Source organism: Colias eurytheme, chromosome 25, assembly GCF_061535395.1.
Source record: "Colias eurytheme isolate Ceu_HAF_F1 chromosome 25, ilColEury1 Martin Lab GWU primary, whole genome shotgun sequence".
NCBI lineage: Eukaryota > Metazoa > Arthropoda > Insecta > Lepidoptera > Pieridae > Colias > Colias eurytheme.
The window spans coordinates 4,989,881-5,010,719 of NC_143004.1; the positions used below are offsets into that span (position 1 = coordinate 4,989,881).

At 36.9% G+C, this 20,839-nt stretch overlaps 1 protein-coding gene across 2 annotated transcripts in view; it reads left to right on the plus strand.

Annotated features, from left to right (window-relative positions):
- The first annotated feature begins 2,240 nt into the window (after positions 1-2,240).
- The window catches only part of LOC149897614 (uncharacterized), a 31,610-nt gene continuing 13,011 nt past the window's right edge, over positions 2,241-20,839 (plus strand). The window contains exon 1 of one of the 2 annotated variants that reach the window (XM_090116437.1): positions 2,241-2,326. The gene's annotated coding sequence lies outside the window, so the exon portion shown is untranslated. Of the gene's footprint in view, positions 2,327-6,230; positions 6,500-20,839 lie in introns of those variants that run through there. The other variant, XM_090116436.1, reaches the window with a different exon arrangement.

Sequence of the window (20,839 nt, forward strand, 5' to 3'; positions counted from 1 at the left end):
CGAATATAAATATATGATAAATATAGTATCGAGATATTGCACGCCTAATAAGCGAAGCGTTGAGGTGGGTACCATAACTAATACTTAATCTGTGGTGGGTACTACTGTCACTTCGCGCAAAACATCTGATTTTTCAAACTTAAAATGTCTTTATGTATCATACATTGCACTTGTAAGATAATACATACTCACACATATTAAGAAAAAACACTATTTTTAACGTTCATGATATTTTTGATGTCATTTTTGTTATTTAAACTACTTACAGAACTTTTTTAAACTGTTTTTTAACTAAAAACAGTTTAAAAAAGTTCTGTCTTGGACGTCCGTGTGTCTGTATGTGCGGATCCTTTTTCTTGTTAACACGATAGCGACCGAAATACTTTACTAATCGAGTCTTTTTTTTTCTCTTACGCTTGAGTATGCTCAGGAATAGAACCCTTTCATTTTTCAGGGTCTGATTCGATGTGGTTTAATTGTTATTAAATAAACAAAAATATGTAATAATTAAGTAATAAATATTTATTAAAAAAAAATTATGAGGCGTGCACTTTTGGATTTTCCAAATTATTTTGAGAAAACCATGAGAAAACATGGAGAAAACCCTATTTTTGAATTAAATAACGTCTTATTCTTCACAAAATATTATGCTGATCTTGAAACTATGTTCGCTTCGATAATAAAGCTGCACTGATAGTGTCACGTGATAATGCATTGATAAAAATTTATTAATAACTAGCTTTCTGCCCGCGGCTTCGCCCGCGTTTTCAATGAAAACCCGCAGTTCCCGTTCCCGTGGGATTTCCGGGATAAAGCCTATCCTATGTCCTTTCTCGGGTATCAAAATACATATCTCTATACCAAATTTCATGCAAATTGGTTCAGTAGTTAAGACGTGATTGAGTAACAGACAGACAGAGTTACTTTCGCATTTATAATATTAGAATGGATAAAGGGCCAAACATAGTACCCTGAAGTATCCCACGAGCTAAATCAATGTATTGAAAAACCTCCTAATTCTACGACTTCCTACTGAATTTAGTTAGAGAAGGAAGGCGTCAAATTAACGATAGGTACATCAGTACGAAACAACAATCAGATATTAATTGCAGTCGTAAACAGAAATATTTGACTGTTTTTTCGTTTATAAAGTTCACTGAAAAACGGTTTTAAAATTATTTTCCTTTAGATTATTCTCCGTGGAGCGTGATGCCCCGACTATCTAGGACTACGGGTAATATTTTTCCCGCAATTTTTTACAGTGTACAGTGTACCCACTGCTATAGGTAGGTATATAGAATGACATTCAAAGAACTGTTCACAAATCACAACTGTTTACAATTTATCCGTTGTCCACCCCGACTGTCATGCTTTGATCAGGCTTTGACCATTATAGAGACATGATTACTATATGATATTCTCTTCACTTTCCGATTTATGTCCTGCGTAATAATTTCGAACTATCAATTGGTTTCGGATACTTTCGTGGGACTTTATTAATTTTTTTGGGTCAACCGGAGACCGAACGTTGATACAACTTAAGGTGGCGGTTCGCGCCGCGACAGAGACAAGCGACCGAGACAGGAGACCGCGGCCGAAGACCGCGACCGTTACTTGACGTTCGGCAATGTATAGGCGACAGTTCGCGAGCGAGACAGAGACAGGAGACAGAGACGCGAGACGGGAGACAGCGAGACGGTCGCTGCCCCAGACCAGTAGTGTCTCGTGTCGCGCTCAAAAAGCACATGTGTTTTGTCATCAAACATTAGGTGCTTGTTTACTAATAGCGAAAATGATCCTTCTTGGCCTCTAGTTAAATATAATTCTTTAATAGGTAATATTCTTTTAGTTTTGTATTTGTAATAATAATATAATAGCAAATCATCGTCTTCTTCTTCCTCCAATAGAACTTCTACTACTTGGTTTTCCATCATGACACAAACACAACTGACTACATCGACAGACTCCGATACTGATTAACTTTTCGGTCGTGAAGAGCCTGAGACACTAATTGTCGCGGTATCCGGTCTCGGTCTCGCCTTACAGTACATGCAGAAGAGACCGAGACACTTGTCGCAGTCTTCGGTCGCGGTCTCTTGTCTCGGTCGCTTGTCTCTGTCGCGGCGCGAACCGCCACCTTTACAAGACAGTGTATATATCAATTAGTGATAGTGATCTAATTTCGTTCTAGTCTTATTAACCCATTATTAATTATTAGGTTAATTATTAGGTTATGCAACACTGCAACAGCGTACATAGCGTTTCCTACTATGAAGGAATTATAATTGTCGCGCAAATACTAAACCACTAAGCTGACCTGCATACAGTAAGTAGAGTTTAACCTGTACTGCGCTAAGCTGTTTAGGTTTCAACTTTTAACCTATTCCTGCGTGCCTAAGGTATTATTCTGATAGCAAAGTGTATACCTACTTCGATAATACATATATATAGGATTCTAGAATGGAAGACGAGTAGGTAATACCACAGACTAATAATAATATACTACGTATGTAATACGTATACATATACTTAACATAATGTTAAATACATATTTCAATAAACTTGTTAATTACTATAAACATTACTATAAACCTCAGTGGTTTTTAATTCACAACTGTACACTAATATATCTGTTAACCTATTTTGTTTCTGATAATAAATAAATAAAAAAAAAAATCGAAATTTCCGAAAACGCAGATTCTTGAAATAGGTAACTTTTTTGTGTCTGAAAAACCTTGGCATCATTGAAAACAGCATACGATTCAGCATGCAAAGTGCATAGGTATTATCACGTATTATGAAGTAAGTAGTACCTAAGTACTATAATTATTTGTGTCAAATAAATTCGACAAAATAAGTAGTTAGGTAGATAAATATATTTTGGAGATTTTGCTTAGCTTTGCTTTACCGACGATGTTATTGCCCTTTTTTCATATAAATTACTAGCTGCTCCGCGCGGTTTCACCCCCGTAGCTCCACTCCCGTTGGTCGTAGCGTAATTATATATAGCCTATAGCCTTCCTCGATAAATGAGCTATCTAACACTGAAAGAATTTTTCAAATCGGACCAGTAGTTCCCGAGATTAGCGCGTTCAAACAAACAAACAAACAAACAAACTCTTCAGCTTTATAATATTAGTATAGATACATTTTTCATGTAAAATTTTACGACACTTGATTATAAGACTGCGTGAAATTCCCTAAATTATTTTTAACTTTTTCGTTTGTACCAACCGAAACGTATTACGATTGACAATTTAGGTCACATAGTGGATGAAGACTTTGAAGTACTATCGCACACAGATTATGTTAAGTAAGTAGGTATATTGTGTGGTTTTGTGTCAACAAAATATTGCTTCAATTTAATGGTAGGTATTGGATTACACAAAGATGGGGACAGTCGCGCGCGGAATGTATTAATTGTATTTTTATTAGAAAACTTCTGAATATATAAAATTAAAGTGGTTTTATGAAACCACGGTAAAAGTGAAACTGTTCGAACGGTTCCGAACACTGCTTTGTGTAGCGCATGTCGCGTGTATACCTACTCGGCAGCCGCGATACACGCGACATGCGCTACACAGACCAAAAAGTTTGAGACGATGTAATAAAAGTTTCACTTTAATTAAACAAGATAAGGCCATTGATTTGTATTCTTATTATTGCACCTTGTGTTTTATTGTATATGTATATTATTATACGTAGCTATTTGAGCAACAAATTAAAGTGTTTAATTTGGGCCAAAATATTTGATGATAGACGAAAAGAAAAGCCTGTTTGCCGAACTACACGTAAACAGCTTGAAATTCATGAAGATTTTTATAAGGTGGCACCTTCATCGACTAATTATGTATCAGAATTACCTACATTAGCCTTTTTAAAAGCATTTTATATTGTTGTAACGTAATAAATGATGACCTTTCATACGGACAAAATTTTAATTGGACATGTTATTTAAAAATACCGCCGTACGTGAAAATATTGTTTACTTCTCTATCGTTTAGGTGCTAATTATTCAGCCAATAGAAAAAAATTCAGCCAATTACAGTCCGCTATTAACAATTAACATTGTTACTGGCCGATGCAGATGCAACATTGTATCTTCTTCACTTAAATATTAAAAAAAAAACTTATCAACATTTGGTTATAATCTTATAATCATATCACTTTAAATTTCACTATGTCACTCAAAAAATTCTCGATAGAGCGCATTCCACTGCATGAAGTCTGATCAAGTAGGTATGCATTTTCTAAATCTGCGTTTAAAAACAATAATAAATGACTATTAACTACATACTATTATGATTATTTAATACCTACTACCGTGGCAGTGTGAACTCGTACCTACGGGAAGGCAATGCGTTCCTATTCATTTATATAATAATATATATGTATGACAGCAATTAAAATAATTGTTAAATTTGTTTTTGTTTTGCGCCCTCCAATAAGGTATGTGTAGAAATGTCACCCCATTCGTTTTTACAAGTTTTTTATGTCTGTAATTAGGCAATATTATGGAGTGCAAACAAGACACGTTACGTGATACAAAGGTATAAACTATCCAAGCAATGTGTCGTCCATAAATTTGTTCAACGGTTCATGCATCAGTAATGATCGAGAGATGTATTTTATTTATAATATATAGACTTGCATTGAATATGATAAATAGCAAGGTACGTATTGAAACAAAACCATGTTACTTATACCTACTGAAAAGTTCCTATTTAGTTTTGCTCACGGGTGAAACTGCGAGGCACAGCTAGTTTGCAAATTTTTCAAATCGAACCAGTTAGATCCTGAGATTAGCGCGTTCAAACAAACAAACTCTTGAGCTTTATAATATTAGTATGTATAGATAATACCACAATAATGCGTAGGTCCTAAAAATCCTGGATATCGAAATCGACTTTCTCATTATGATGACATTCATCCATAGGTACCTACATCAATATATCGCGATGATAAATAAATATCTAATTACCTTACCCTTTCTTCTGTATAACGTACAGCGTTATGAAATAGTCTTTTATGAAGTTTTCCTATAATAGAGTTTTGTGGAAAGACAAGATTTAGGGTCACAAAAAATTTTCTAAAAATAGCTGTAACTAATAATCAAAGTAAGTAATATCGTCAATAGAATACATGGGTTGATCCAAAAGTAATGATAATCAATATTAAACAAGGTCATTACAGTAAAAATTATTATGTATTCCTCTAGATAGTCTTCTAACTAGATAATATACATCGATATTTTTTTCTTAAACTTAAAAAAAAAAAACTTTGACTTCATCCCCAAAAACCCCTCTACTGCGGCCATCACTTCGCTGTCGTCTTAAAATTTCTTGCCTCGAAGGTGTTTCTTGTGTCGAGGAGAGAGATAGAAATAACTAGGAGCTAGATCTAATAAACAGGGTGGGTGTTCAAGCATTTGGTATGCCGATTTTTGAATGGCAGCCATTGCAACTGACGCTTTGTGATCTGGTGCGTTATCTGGGTGAAACAGCATTCAAGCCCGCATTTTGCCATGTCTCTTTTCCTTACTAACCTACCGCAATCTTTTAATTTGGTCTGTGTAGTAAGAGCCCAATATAGTGGCTACCTTCTTAAAATATCCCACCATAATTATTCCTTCAGCGTCCCAAAAAACTACCGCTAATCTATCCCACTAATTTTCACTTTGAAGTTCTTCATCGTCACTTTGGAAGCTCGCATCCAGGCCATTAATTGTTTCTTGGTTTCAGCATAAACATGGTGAACCCGGGTAACGTCCATGATCACAAATCGTGACAAAAAATTATCCTGATCTCATAAAAAATTTGGAAATTCACCCTCTAAATGTCGAATCGTTGTTTCTTCTTTTCGTCGGGAAACATTCTGGCACCCACGGTTCACATTCAAATTAATGTAAATACTTGGAAACGTGGCCTGTTGATATGATTTTTTTGTGATAACTTAGTGAGTACATGAGCAAGCAAAAAATATTTATTTTATATTTTTATGTGCACAGGAAATACCCAATTATCATTACTTTTGGATCAACCTAGTACGTTGACAGTAGGTACCTAATTCATTCCTAAATTGCGTATTTCTGCAGAGCCTGCAAGATTAACGAAATTTCAAATTATTCATCTCGTATTACTTCGTCAGCTTGCAATGACCCTTAAAACTTGTAAAGAGGTCCTTGGCCGCTGACGTCATTCATGAAAAAGTGAACCCGAACTCAATATTAAAATAAATATCGAAAATGCAAGTTTCGGCCGGACTGTCCGCTCGTGCGGCAGAATGGTCTTATTAGGTTAATCCTAGCCGCAGAATTGTATAGCTTTGGCCGCAACACGTTGTCAGGCTCTATATTTAATATTTTTAATTATTTAAATTAAAACTGTTTGGTGTGGTGCTGTGTTTTAAGGTGTGAATGCATTATTTTTTTTAAAGTGCTGTGCACACAAAATGTTTTGAAAATGTTCTAGTTTTATTTGTGCGAAAGGAAATAAAAAAGGTAAGCAAGTTTATTAAATGGATAATAATTTAATATTATTTTTAATCAATTTAACAATTTAATAATAAGTAATTGTTTTGTAGGTATTTATTAAATAAATAAGTAATAATTTGAATTTGAAATGAATGAAATGAATGAAATGAATGAAATGAATGAAAGTGAAAACCAGTGAAAGCTTCATAAACGTTATATATATATCTAGTTACGTATGACAAAAATATTAATCACATAGAAATCAAGAGTATTAGGTATGTTTTAAGGAAATTATTCAGCAATTAAGCCTAAACTTGATATAATTAGTGAAATGAATAGAAAATAAAGAAATGGATATTTTAATGATTATAAGTAACAACCTACATAATTTATAATTGCATGCTCTTTATAATTTAATAGCAATTGTTATGGAATTGCACTAATCATTTTATATTTACATGTTAATGAATTATTTTAGTCACACATAGTCAAAATTAAATTAATAAAGTATATGTTTGCGCGTTATTAATTAGTGAATTGAACGAATATTATATTATAACTGAGAAAAAAATTCTAATTTGTCAGTTACTGATTAGGATAAACTTTTGTTCGAAAAGTTCGTTATCAATTACTCTATTATAATACTATGCCCCACGGTTTCACCCGCATTGCTCCGCTCCTGTTGGTCTTAGCGAGATAAATGGGCTATCTAACACTGAAAGAATTTTTCAAATCGTACCAGTTATTCCTTAGATTAGCGCGTTCAAACAAACAAACAAACTCTTCAGCTTTATAATATTAGTATAGATAGACAAAGGAATGATTTCTATTGTGACCTAACTACTCGTATATCAAATTGTCTGTTGAGTTGCATACACTCGTAGATATGAAATTAGGCCACATTGTAAGTCTAGTACTATATAACTTGCTCTGTGGTCTAGTCTGTGTATAGAATTAGATGACTATATAGGTAACGTTTAAAGACAAAACTATTTTTCAATAATTACTACAGAAAAATATCACATACAGAATAATATCAATCTAACGAAATATCGTTTTTAAAAGTTTCACAGAATATTTCAAAAATAAGTACATAAATCTTAATCTACAAGTAGATAAGGACCTCTACAGACCCTAAACACATAGAAAGTGTAGCAAAGCCAAAAAAAGTTACAAAACAAAATTATTGTGGTTACTCTACATCGAGCTCTACAAAATCAATACAAAATCGATTTCACTCTCATCTTTTTTCTGTTTTTAAGAGTTTAATAGTATAAAGATTGAAAATTAAGAATCGCAAACTAATCTAACTATATCATTGGCAATTGACAATTAACAGGATCCTTAATTCAACCAGAAGGAACACAGGTCGTTCACCTCAAACGTAATTTGTAAGTTCAATACCCATACTTGGGATAAATAAGAAGACGCGAAAACGCATATTTAATTGGCTGCACGGCCCGGATGTAGGTACCATGACATTTTAGAAGAAACATTAATATTTATGATCTAGTTATCTCATATCTGTATTTAAATAAAATGCCTCCTTTTAACCGATGTTCCCAAAGGAGGAGTGATGGAAGCTCTATATTCGGCTGTAGGTATTTTTTTTATTTTCAATTGGTTTCTTATTAGAATCTGGATTCGTACTTCCTGGCGTCAACGACCTTTTTTTTATAAAATAAATTGTTTAAACTGCATTCAGAATTCAGATCAACTAAAAATTCGTTTATCCAAAAGTAGGTAATCATGCGTAAAATTACGGCACTTATCTCTTTAATTATTAATTATTTGATGACAGTCCGATTCTTAGCGGATGTTCGCGCTTTTTTATTTTCTCCTTTTTTATTAAGACCTTTTATAATAATCATAAACCGGTTCTTTAAACCATTATGTTATTAAGGTGATTGCAACGATCTGTTCCCAGCCAATATCCCGCTAGATGGCGCTGAATTCTACATTTCTAGTTTATTTGAGTTTTTGCGTAATTGGAATAGTCATCAAACCTAGGAATAGTCATGGCGGTTACTGAATATTATATTTTATTGAAATATGTTATATCATTGCCTTAAAATCCACCCAATTCGGTAAAATTATGCGTTTTAACATCTGTCATTGCATACAGGGTCGTTTACACACACAGACGTATACAAAAATGATAAAGATTTAACTCTAGATGGCGTGAATGTAAAGCGCGTCACACACGGTGAAGATACTACCTATAATATTTTATCTAATCTAGTAATATTTTATATTACAGTATCTTAAGGTATCCGGTATCAGCGTTCTGACCATCATTTTTCTTTTTTCGCTGTAGAACCGCCATCCTGTTACAAATGACCCACAAAGGAGAATGACCACGGGTGGTATCGGTAAAATTTTAGTTGTGCCACGTATTCGTTATATTGTTAATTCCTATTTGTATTTATAATGATCATATGTATCAATATTAAGTCTTAATTAAACCGGATAAATTGAAATAATAGTAAAAGTAAAAGTTTTTCTTTTGAAACATGTATGAACTTTCGCATTAGTAGGAAGTAGGATTGTTATAAAAATAAAAGTTATATTTGTTGGCGTAAACTATTTTATTGTAATTTTGGGAAATAAATAATGTCAAAATTGATTACCTACAATAAAACGCAGTTTTATTTTATTACCTACATTACACTATTGTTTTTTTTTATCAAAACATGTATTTGAAGTAGCAAATATGATATTATGCTGATCCAAGCATTTTCACTCAAAACTAATATCACTAATGATTTGTAAAAGTAAATTATTTCAAAATACATTTCATAACCAACAAGTAAGAATAATTATTCATACAACAACAAATCAAAAACACTATTTACTATGGAAAAAAAACCAGGAAGGTGAAAAACATATTTACGATTTCGATGCACTCGACTTTTAGTAAAATAATAGGTAAAAATATTATTATGGTTTTGATCACAGACATATCTGTGGTTTTGATTTTAGCTACTAGTATCAGAAAGCTGCGTGTTCAATGCACGTCGGGGTCCCACAACTGTGGAGGAAGGAAGGTAGAATACCTCCATCGAATAAGTGAAGTTTCTCGACATACTCGATTTGCCGGCCGGCCTCAATGAAGACTGTCCGAAAGTTGTATATGTGCTCTGTAACGAAAAAATTTCGCTAGCGCGATTCAGAGTGAGGTGTCGTACAATATACCTAATGAAGTTTTTCATCTTTTTATTTTACTGCAAATACAAAATAAAAATTAAACAATGGTAATGTAAATTCTAAACAAACTGCTACCAAAATACAATTAGAACAAAAATCATTTGACTTGTTTATTTCACCCAGAGGCCAGAGGCGGCTCGTGACAAAATTGTATAGGTGTTCACTTGAAATAAAACAACGAAAATACAATAGCGTTCGGGATGATTTATTACAAAAAAATGAGCACCACATTTTATAAATGTCTATAACACTAAAAATTACAAAGTACAGGCTATTTCAAAACGAATTCAATGACTAGGTATCAATAATTAGTAAATCACCGAATTTGCATTCGCGAGCGTAGGTATCCATAGTGTTTGTCACTGACGGTCACTGACCTCTATAACTTATAGTTATAGAGGTCAGTGGTGTTTGTTGTGTAAACATGTATGTATTTGAGTAGTTAGTAGCATATTATATTCTGAATTTCTGATCCATGCCTATTCACTCAAAACTAATAACACTAATGATTTGTAACAGTAAATTATTTCAATAGGTAGGTATTTGAACATTTCCCAACAAGACGTAAGAATAATTATTCGTAGGTATACAAGATACAATAACAAATCTAATACACTATTTATTATTTTATTATTTACTAGCGGTCCGCCCCGGCTTCGCCCGTGGTACATGTTTACGTTTTCTCTCCATAAGAAGTAATAGCTAGAGAGCTAGCGCAAAGCTACCTGTATGTATTTGACCAGACCTGGATTTTTGTGTGTTGATTCCCCTATACCTACTATACATGAGATGAGGAGTCACTAAGCCCAGAGTGGTGGACGGGGCGCGCGCTTAGGTAAGACAGGTGGAAATTTTTGGCGAACTTTGAAACCATTTGACCACGTCTGCCATTTTGATATTTGAAAATAGATTATTATTACTATCGGAAAATAACAATGGCAGACCATTATCACGCGGATAACATTCTGGAAGACACTTATGAAAGTGCTGAAAAAAATACAATTTTGAAAGTATTTGACCAGATCTGCCATTCATATATTTTATTTATTAGGGTCTTAAAAACTTATTTTCGAAACGGCAGACATTTTCATTGCGTACAGACTTCAGCAGACAACAAAACTTTACAGACTTCAGCAGTCAACAAGACTTAGCTTCTACATGGTCAGATGTATATATATGTATTACGTTCCCTGACCTTACATCAATGATTTACTTTATTAATGTTTTTATGGTCATTTACATTTAATTTTGAAAACTATGGAATAAAATTTATAAATTTGATGATACAAAACTAAATATACATTTGTAAAGAATCTCAAATATAAAGTTGTGTTGCAAATAACAAATCATCATTTAAATATTTAGTTTATTTCTTTATTTAAGAAACAATTAACAATTACAAAACAACATAAAAAAACACGCATGCATTTATTGAAATGTTCATTCATCATCACTATCGTATGGCGTTGTGTGACTCGTCTTCATAATCCATTGAATCGGATTCTGTAAAAGTAAAACGTAAATTATATAATAAAAGAAATGAGTCATTATAAACTTACCTAGTAAGGCAATGCCTTTGATGTCGCACGATGCCGCCGCGCCGCCAGTGTAGGTACTTCTGCTGCTACATGAAAATATGCTAGGGTTGCAACAAATGGGAAATAAAACAATTGTGATTATTACTATTATGATGTAATCATTTATTCATATTATGTACATTCAAAACAATTGCTATTATTAAATCTGATGTAATTATTTTTTCATAAATATATAATTATTATTAGTTAATTACATAATATATTGCACTGTGAAATATTTACGTATCACTTTATTTTTGATGTTCTTAATTGTCTTTTATAAAATTTAAGTGACGCATTCGCATTGGGATCAACAATCCGATAAGAAAAGAATGGAGACAACATATACATAGCTTTGATTTCAATTTTACAGATACAAAATATACAATCTATCTAAAATGATACAACGGATGTTTCCTGCGTTTTCTCGTCAAAATACCGAAACAACGTAATTATTGTATAGTAGTTGGGCGTGAAAGTAAAAAAACAAATGAAAAGTGTTTTCCATATGATTATTTATTAAATTTACGCGATTAAGAATAATTTCAACGATACAATTTAGTAACCGAGAATTCAGAGGATTAAAGAAAATACCTGCCTGATCATTTTATCAAACTCTAAAAGAATTATGGTTATTTCGCATCACTCGGTTTATTAGTTTGGTAATAATATTATTAAAGGTAGTTACAACCCTAGCCATTGAGTCGAACGGTAGGCAACACAATATCGACTTTGTGCGGGTACATATGGTACATTTCTTCTTGCTGTGAAGCGTAATTATTATTATTAAGATTTTTTAGGCTATTTTGAATCAGCTGTTCTAATTTAATTCTAGAAATTTATTAAAACGTGATTTTTTTAAAAGTATATTATGAGTTTATAAATACCTCAACCAATAGTTATTGTGTCCTATCCTCATTTCTTTATATCTTGGTAGTTAACTAAAGTGTTAAATTTACATAACCTCAACAACAACATTTACACTGCCACTGCACTAAAACTAAACTAACTAGCTCTCTAGCTATAAGAACCATCCTCGTACTTCAAGGGATATAATAAAAAAAGAATTATCGAAATCGGTTCAGCCGTTCTCGAGTTATGCGCTTACCAACACATTTTGCGATTCATTTTTATATTTATACTAGCGGTCCGCCCCGGCTTCGCCCGTGGTACATACATATTTACGTTTTCTCTACGTAAAAACCATCCTCGTACTTAAAGGAATATAATAATAAAAGAATTATCGAAATCGGTTCAGCCGTTCTCGAGTTATGCGCTTACCAACACATTTTGCGATTCATTTTTATATATAAGACTAGCGGTCCGCCCCGGCTTCGCCCGTGGTACATATTTACGTTTTCTCTACATAAAAACCATCCTCGTACTTCAAGGAATATAATAAAAAAAGAATTATCGAAATCGGTTCAGCCGTTCTCGAGTTATGCGCTTACCAACACATTTTGCGATTCATTTTTATATATAAGACTAGCTGGTGCGTTGTGCGCGGGCTGCAAGCAGCCCGCGAGCCCCTTTTGCCCCTGGGTTGAAGCAATAGGGCAGTCATTTGAAAATGCATCAAAATCCCCCGTCAATTTGTTATTATTTGCCAACAGCGATTCCACAGTCAATCGGAAGTGCTTATAAATTCCCAATTCAAATATTTTCTATTTTGAAATGCTGTCGACCTTCGAGGGTGCGTGGTGCGCGGGCTGCAAGCAGCCCGCGAGCCTCTTTTGCCTCTGGGTTGAAGCAATAGGGCAGTCATTTGAAAATGCATTCGAATTTCCTGTCCATTTGTTACATCTGCTAACAGCGATTCTACAGTCAGTCGGTAATGCTTATAAATTCCCCATTCAAGTATTTTCCACTTCGGGAGGCTGCCCACCTTCGAGGGTGCGTGGTGCGCGGGCTGCAAGCAGCCCGCGAAGCATCCCAGGGCAGAAATCTTCAGTCAGTTGAAAATGCATAAAAATTCCCCGTCAATTTGTTAATATCTGCTAACAGCGATTCCACAGTCAATCGGAAGTGCTTATAAATTTCCCATTCAAATATTTTCTATTCCGGGGGGCTGTCTACCTTCGAGGGTGCGTGGTGCGCGAGCTGCAAGCAGCTCGCGGCTCATCCCAGGGCAGAAATCTTCAGTCATTTGAAAATGCATTTGAATTTCCTGTCCATTTGTTACATCTGCTAACAGCGATTCTACAGTCAGTCGAAACTGTTTATAAATTACTTATTCAAATATTGGTTAAATTCTTGAAACGTGATCCCCGAATTTCATCATTTTGAGGTGTCTAATCGATAGCGGGCAGTGACTTTTCATAATAAACTGTTAAAGAGTTTACTTAACACGCTCGTCGCTTCGCTCCTCGCTACCTATTTGAGTATTTACGCCGGCCGCTGACGTGACTTGCTCGCTTCGCTCGCTTGGCTAGTGCGGTAGTTCAAAAGTTAACCTAACTGGCTCGTCGCTTCGCTCCTCGCTACTTCTTTGAATATTTACGCCGGCCGCTGACGTGACTTGCTCGCTTCGCTCGCTTGGCTAGTGCGGTAGTTCAAAAGTAACCTAACTCGCTCGTCGCTTCGCTCCTCGCTACTTCTTTGAATATTTACGCAGGCCGCTGACGTGACTTGCTCGCTTCGCTCGCTTGGCTAGTGCGGTAGTTCAAAAGTTAACCTAACTCGCTCGTCGCTTCGCTCCTCGCTACTTCTTTGAATATTTACGCCGGCCGCTGACGTGACTTGCTCGCTTCGCTCGCTTGGCTAGTGCAGTAGTTCAAAAGTTAACCTAACTCGCTCGTCGCTTCGCTCCTCGCTACTTCTTTGAATATTTACGCCGGCCGCTGACGTGACTTGCTCGCTTCGCTCGCTTGGCTAGTGCGGTAGTTCAAAAGTTAACCTAACTCGCTCGTCGCTTCGCTCCTCGCTACCTATTTGAATATTTACGCCAGCCGCTGCCGTGATTCGCTCGCTTCGCTCGCTTGGCTCGTGCGGTAGTTCAAAAGTTAATAAATATTTTCTACTCCGGGAGGCTGTCGACCTTCGAGGTTGCGCGGTGCGCGGGCAGCAAGCAGCCCGCGGTGCCGTCTTTTGCCGTTGCTATTCAATTACCCTTCCTACTATGAAAATTTCCATACAAAATTTTCGAAAAAAAAAATTTCGCTTTTTAACAAAAAATTTTATATGCCTGGAAGCGGACCAAGTTTTGAAGTATTTTTTACTTCGGCGACCCCGACCTACCTGTCACCGATTCAGAGAACCATTGAATTTCGTGATGTATGGAAAATGGAAACCGGGGGTCGGAGAGAAATTCTGAGTATGTAGTTTTGTAAATCTGGCTGATTAGAGCATAGAAGTCAATTTTCAGACCGATCGTAAAGTAACCGGCGCCACCATCTTGCTTTGAAAAATTGGCCATTTTTGAAAAAAAAAATTGCGCCCAATTTGAAATTTCTCCATTGCCCTGGTAGCGCCCCATCTTCCTGATCATTTTTTAGTTCTACACCCCCCACCTATCTGGCGCCGTTTCGGTGAGCCGTCGAATTTCGCGTTGTATGAAACTCGGAAACCAGCGATGGAAACTCGATGATGAGTATGCCAACTTAATGTGCGGCTTGATTAAAGCCCCTGTGCCAAGTTTCAGCGCGATCGGACCAGCGATGGCCGTTTTAGCATTTGTATGGCGGCGGCCATTTTTTCCGCCATTTTGAATTTTTTTCACTATCTGTGGTAATTGCTCGAGGTCTACTACACATTTAGTTTGAGCACCCCAGATGTAGCTGCTACCGTTTGCGCGGACCGTTGACCGTCTTCGAGAGATGAGGGAAAGTTTAAGATTTCGTATTTTTCTGGATATCCTGGGAGCTGGGCGAGTACGAATGCATCATTGGTGTATTTCTCCGTTGCGCCACCTCGTCTAAATTTACGTTTTTATGTTTGCGCCAAAAATGGAAAAATTCCAAAATCGAGCGACCCACTACGGCTCCCTGGTAGCGTCCCAGGGTGGTGATCATTTTTAGTTCCGGGACCCCCCACCCAACTCGCACCGTTTCCGCGGGCCGTTGGATTTTGCGTTGTATGAAAGTTGGAAACTGGGGCCCGGAGCCACTCGAACGGGGCACCGATCGATTCGCCGGCTCGAACAGAGCACGTGTGCCAAATTTGAGACGTAAGGATTCATAAACGGCGATTTTGGCAAAGTACGGCGGCCATCTTGTTTTCGCGAAAATCCCCATTTTTCCACCACCCCTGGTAATCGCCACCAGTTCCGAGCATTTTTTGTTCAGACACCCCCCCTCCAGGTGCCACCGTTTCTGCGCACCTCCAGGGGTCCACTCGGTATTCGAAGGTGATCGAGATCGCTATATTTTTCCTCTGGTCGATCGGAGCACCTCTAAACGATCACGTCGAAATCCCCCCAACTTTCCACGTAGTTTCCGAGAAAAGCGATGTCAGTGAGTGAGTGAGTGGTAGTGTAGCTTTATATATTATAACTAGCTGGTGCGTTGTGCGCGGGCTGCAAGCAGCCCGCGAGCCCCTTTTGCCCCTGGGTTGAAGCAATAGGGCAGTCATTTGAAAATGCATCAAAATCCCCCGTCAATTTGTTATTATTTGCCAACAGCGATTCCACAGTCAATCGGAAGTGCTTATAAATTCCCAATTCAAATATTTTTCTATTCTAAAATGCTGTCGACCTTCGAGGGTGCGTGGTGCGCGAGCTGCAAGCAGCTCGCGGCTCATCCCAGGGCAGAAATCTTCAGTCATTTGAAAATGCATTTGAATTTCCTGTCCATTTGTTACATCTGCTAACAGCGATTCTACAGTCAGTCGAAACTGTTTATAAATTACTTATTCAATACGTGATCCCCGAATTTCATCATTTTGAGGTGTCTAATCGATAGTGGGCAGTGACTTTTCATAATAAACTGTTAAAGAGTTTACTTAACACGCTCGTCGCTTCGCTCCTCGCTACCTATTTGAATATTTACGCCGGCCGCTGACGTGACTTGCTCGCTTCGCTCGCTTGGCTAGTGCGGTAGCTCAAAAGTAACCTAACTCGCTCGTCGCTTCGCTCCTCGCTACCTATTTGAATATTTACGCCGGCCGCTGACGTGACTTGCTCGCTTCGCTCGCTTGGCTAATGCGGTAGTTCAAAAGTAACCTAACTCGCTCGTCGCTTCGCTCCTCGCTACTTCTTTGAGTATTTACGCCGGCCGCTGACGTGACTTGCTCGCTTCGCTCGCTTGGCTAGTGCGGTAGTTCAAAAGTAACCTAACTCGCTCGTCGCTTCGCTCCTCGCTACTTCTTTGAATATTTACGCAGGCCGCTGACGTGACTTGCTCGCTTCGCTCGCTTGGCTAGTGCGGTAGTTCAAAAGTTAACCTAACTCGCTCGTCGCTTCGCTCCTCGCTACTTCTTTGAATATTTACGCAGGCCGCTGACGTGACTTGCTCGCATCGCTCGCTTGGCTAGTGCGGTAGTTCAAAATTAACCTAATTCGCTCGTCGCTTCGCTCCTCGCTACTTCTTTGAGTATTTACGCCGGCCGCTGACGTGACTTGCTCGCTTCGCTCGCTTGGCTAGTGCGGTAGTTCAAAAGTTAACCTAACTCGCTCGTCGCTTCGCTCCTCGCTACCTATTTGAATATTTACGCCAGCCGCTGCCGTGATTCGCTCGCTTCGCTCGCTTGGCTCGTGTGATAGTTCAAAAGTTAATAAATATTTTCTACTGCGGGAGGCTGTCGACTTTCGAGGTTGTGCGATGCGCGGGCAGCAAGCAGCCCGCGGCGCCGTCTTTTGCCGTTGCTATTCAATTACCCTTCCTACTATGGAAATTTCCATACAAAATTTTCGAAAAAAAAAATTTCGCTTTTTACCAAAAATTTTTATATGCCTGGAAGCGGACCAGGTTTTGAAGCATTTTTTGCTTCGGCGACCCCGACCTACCTGCCACCGGTTCCGAGAGCCGTTGAATTTCGTGATGTATGGAAAATGGAAACCGATGGTCGGAGAGAAATTCTGAGTATGCAGTATTGTAAATCTGGCCGATTAGAGCACAAAAGTCAATTTTCAGACCGATCGTAAAGTAATCGGCGCCACCATCTTGCTTTGAAAAATTGGCCATTTTTGAAAAAAAAATTGCGTCCAATTTGAAATTTCTCCATTGCCCTGGTAGCGCCCCATCTTCCTGATCATTTTTTAGTTCTACACCCCCCACCTATCTGGCGCCGTTTCGGAGAGCCGTCGAATTTCGCGTTGTATGAAACTCGGAAACCAGCGATGGAAACTCGATGATGAGTATGCCAACGTAATGTGAGGCTCGATTAAAGCCCCTGTGCCAAGTTTCAGCGCGATCGGACCAGCGATGGCCGTTTTAGCATTTGTATGGCGGCGGCCATTTTTTCCGCCATTTTGAATTTTTTTCACTATCTGTGGTAATTGCTCGAGGTCTACTACAAGTTTAGTTCGAGCACCCCAGATGTAGCTGCTACCGTTTGCGCGGGCCGTTGACCGTCTTCGAGAGATGAGGGAAAGTTTAAGATTTCGTATTTTTCTGGATATCCTGGGAGCTGGGCGAGTACGAATGCATCATTGGTGTATTTCTCCGTTGCGCCACCTCGTCTAAATTTACGTTTTTATGTTTGCGCCAAAAATGGAAAAATTCCAAAATCGAGCGACCCACTATAGCTCCCTGGTAGCGTCCCAGGGTGGTGATCATTTTTAGTTCCGGGACCCTCCACCCAACTCGCACCGTTTCCGCGGGCCGTTGGATTTTACGTTGTATGGAAGTCGGAAACTGGGGCCCGGAGCCACTCGAACGGGGCACCGATCGATTCGCCGGCTCGAACAGAGCACGTGTGCCAAATTTGAGACGTAAGGATTCATAAACGGCGATTTTGGCAAAGTACGGCGGCCATCTTGTTTTTGCGAAAATCGCCATTTTTCCACCACCCCTGGTAATCGCCACCAGTTCCGAGCATTTTTTGTTCAGACACCCCCCTCCAGGTAGCACCGTTTCTGCGCACCACCAGGGGTCCACTCGGTATTCGAAGGTGATCGAGATCGCTATATTTTTCCTCTGGTCGCTCGGCGCACCTCTACACGATCACGTCGTTATCCCCCCCACTTTCCGCATAGTTTCCGAGAAAACCGATGTCAGTCAGTGAGTGGTAGTGTAGCTTTATATATATATAATAACTAGCGGTCCGCCCCGGCTTCGCCCGTGGTACATATTTACGTTTTCTCTACATAAAAACCATCCTCGTACTTCAAGGAATATAATAAAAAAAGAATTATCGAAATCGGTTCAGCCGTTCTCGAGTTATGCGCTTACCAACACATTTTGCGATTCATTTTTATATATAAGATAAGATTATGTGAAAATAACCAGGAAGGTGAAAAACATATTTACGAAAACATAGTAACATAATATGGCTGTCGCTACAATAATTATATTTCAATTTTATATTTTTATACCTAGTAGAACTGGCCGACGAATAAAAAAAATCGTATTAGAATAAATACAATAAATTACGGAACAAAAAAAGGATTGTAACTGAATTAGGTATGTTTGTTTCTGGGCGCACCGTTTTCGACGACGCGACGCGCGACGTAAGCGTATAGGTATAGGTACCTACTTTGCTAAAACAAACTAATAAAATTGTGTGTCTGTCTGAAAATTCGGAAAAGCATATTTTGCAAGTTTGTAATTATGTACTTTGATAGTTTACCGATTTATAATAATTGTAATTGTAATTGTATAATATATAATTTGCAATGTGGTGAAATTTCATAAAAATCACGGGCCAATTTTTTGTTTTGAATCCCACCGAAAATATAATTGCGTTATTAGAATAATTAATTACTATACCTACCCACGATCAATTATTACAATATAGTCTCAAATGCATACTAGAGAAATATTGCAATTTGATTCAATTAAAATGCATAGCATACAAAAATAAATTCACAACACAAGAAATTCCGCGCGCAAATCATAGCGCGTGTCAATGAAATCAAGAATGTTTTATATCAAGCCGACGCGGACGACGACGCGACGCCGAACAAAAGTACCTACGACGGACGACCACGCTTCGAGTTGCCAAACAACATGAGTAATAAATTGTTTACAAAAAAAACAAGTTTTCCATTTTTCTGTATGAGTAGACAGAACTTCAAAACGCCACCTGCTACGGTTTATATTATGAACGATTGTTATAAAAATAAAAGTTATATTTGTTGGTGTAAACTATTTTATTGATCAATAATTTTGGAATTTAAAATTGTCAACATTGATTACAATAAAACGCAGTTTTATTTTATTACACTATTGTTTTTTTATCAAAACATGTATTTGAAGTACCATACAATATGCTGATCCAAGCATTTTCACTCAAAACTTATATCACTAATGATTTGTAAAAGTAAATTATTTCAATATACATTTCATAACCAACATGTAAGAATAATTATTATTATTCCTACCTACAACAACAAACCTAAAACACTATTTACTATGGGAAAATAACCAGGAAGGTGAAAAACATATTATTATTTACGATTTCGACGCACTCGACTTTTAGTAAAATATAGTAGGTAAACATAATATTATGGTTTTGATTTTTGCTACTAGTTTAACAAAACTGCGTGTTCAAACTACTTGTTTGTCTGTCTGAAAATTCGGAAGTACTTTGGTAGTTTACCGATTTATAATAATATTGTATATATCGTTTTTTAAAAAATATTCAAACACAATAAAATATGATATACTGATTTATCACTGGTTTCAGTAATGAACTGATGAGTCAATTATAGCCACTATACTTTCGTCATACGTGTGTATGATTGATGTGATTTGCAACGTGGTGATATTTCAGAAAAATCACGGGTCAAATTGTCCCACCGAAAATATAACTGCGTTATAAGAATAACTATACCTACGATAAATTATACATAATACAATATAGTCTCAAATGCATACTAGTGAAATATTTTATTTGAATCAATAAAATAAAAAAATAAATAAAAAATAATAATAATACAAAAATAAATTCACAACACAAGAAAATCCGCGCGCAAATCATAGCGCGTGACAATGAAATCAAGAACTTTCGAGCCGACGCGGACGACGAAGGAGCCTAACAAAAGTACCTACAATCATAGGCGGCTCGTGACAAAATTGTATGGCCGTGTTCACTTGAAATAAAACAACGAAAATAGGTACCTACAATAGCGTTAGCAGTACAAAAAAAATGAGCACCACATTATAAATGTCTATTTATACACTAAAAATTATAGAGTATTTCAAAACGAATTCAATTATTATTTAGCAATAATTAGAAAATCCCCGAATTTGCATTCGTGATCGTATTCATAGTGTTTGTCTACACTAATATTATAAAGAGGAAAACTTTGTTTGTTTGTTTGATTGTAATGAATAGGCTCATAAACTACTGGACATTTTACCAATGTTTGCAAGTTTGTGATTACTTTGATAGTTTACCGATTTATAATAATTGTATACTTATATCATTGTTTAAAAATATTCAAACACAATATGATATAGGTACTGATTTATCACTGGTTTCA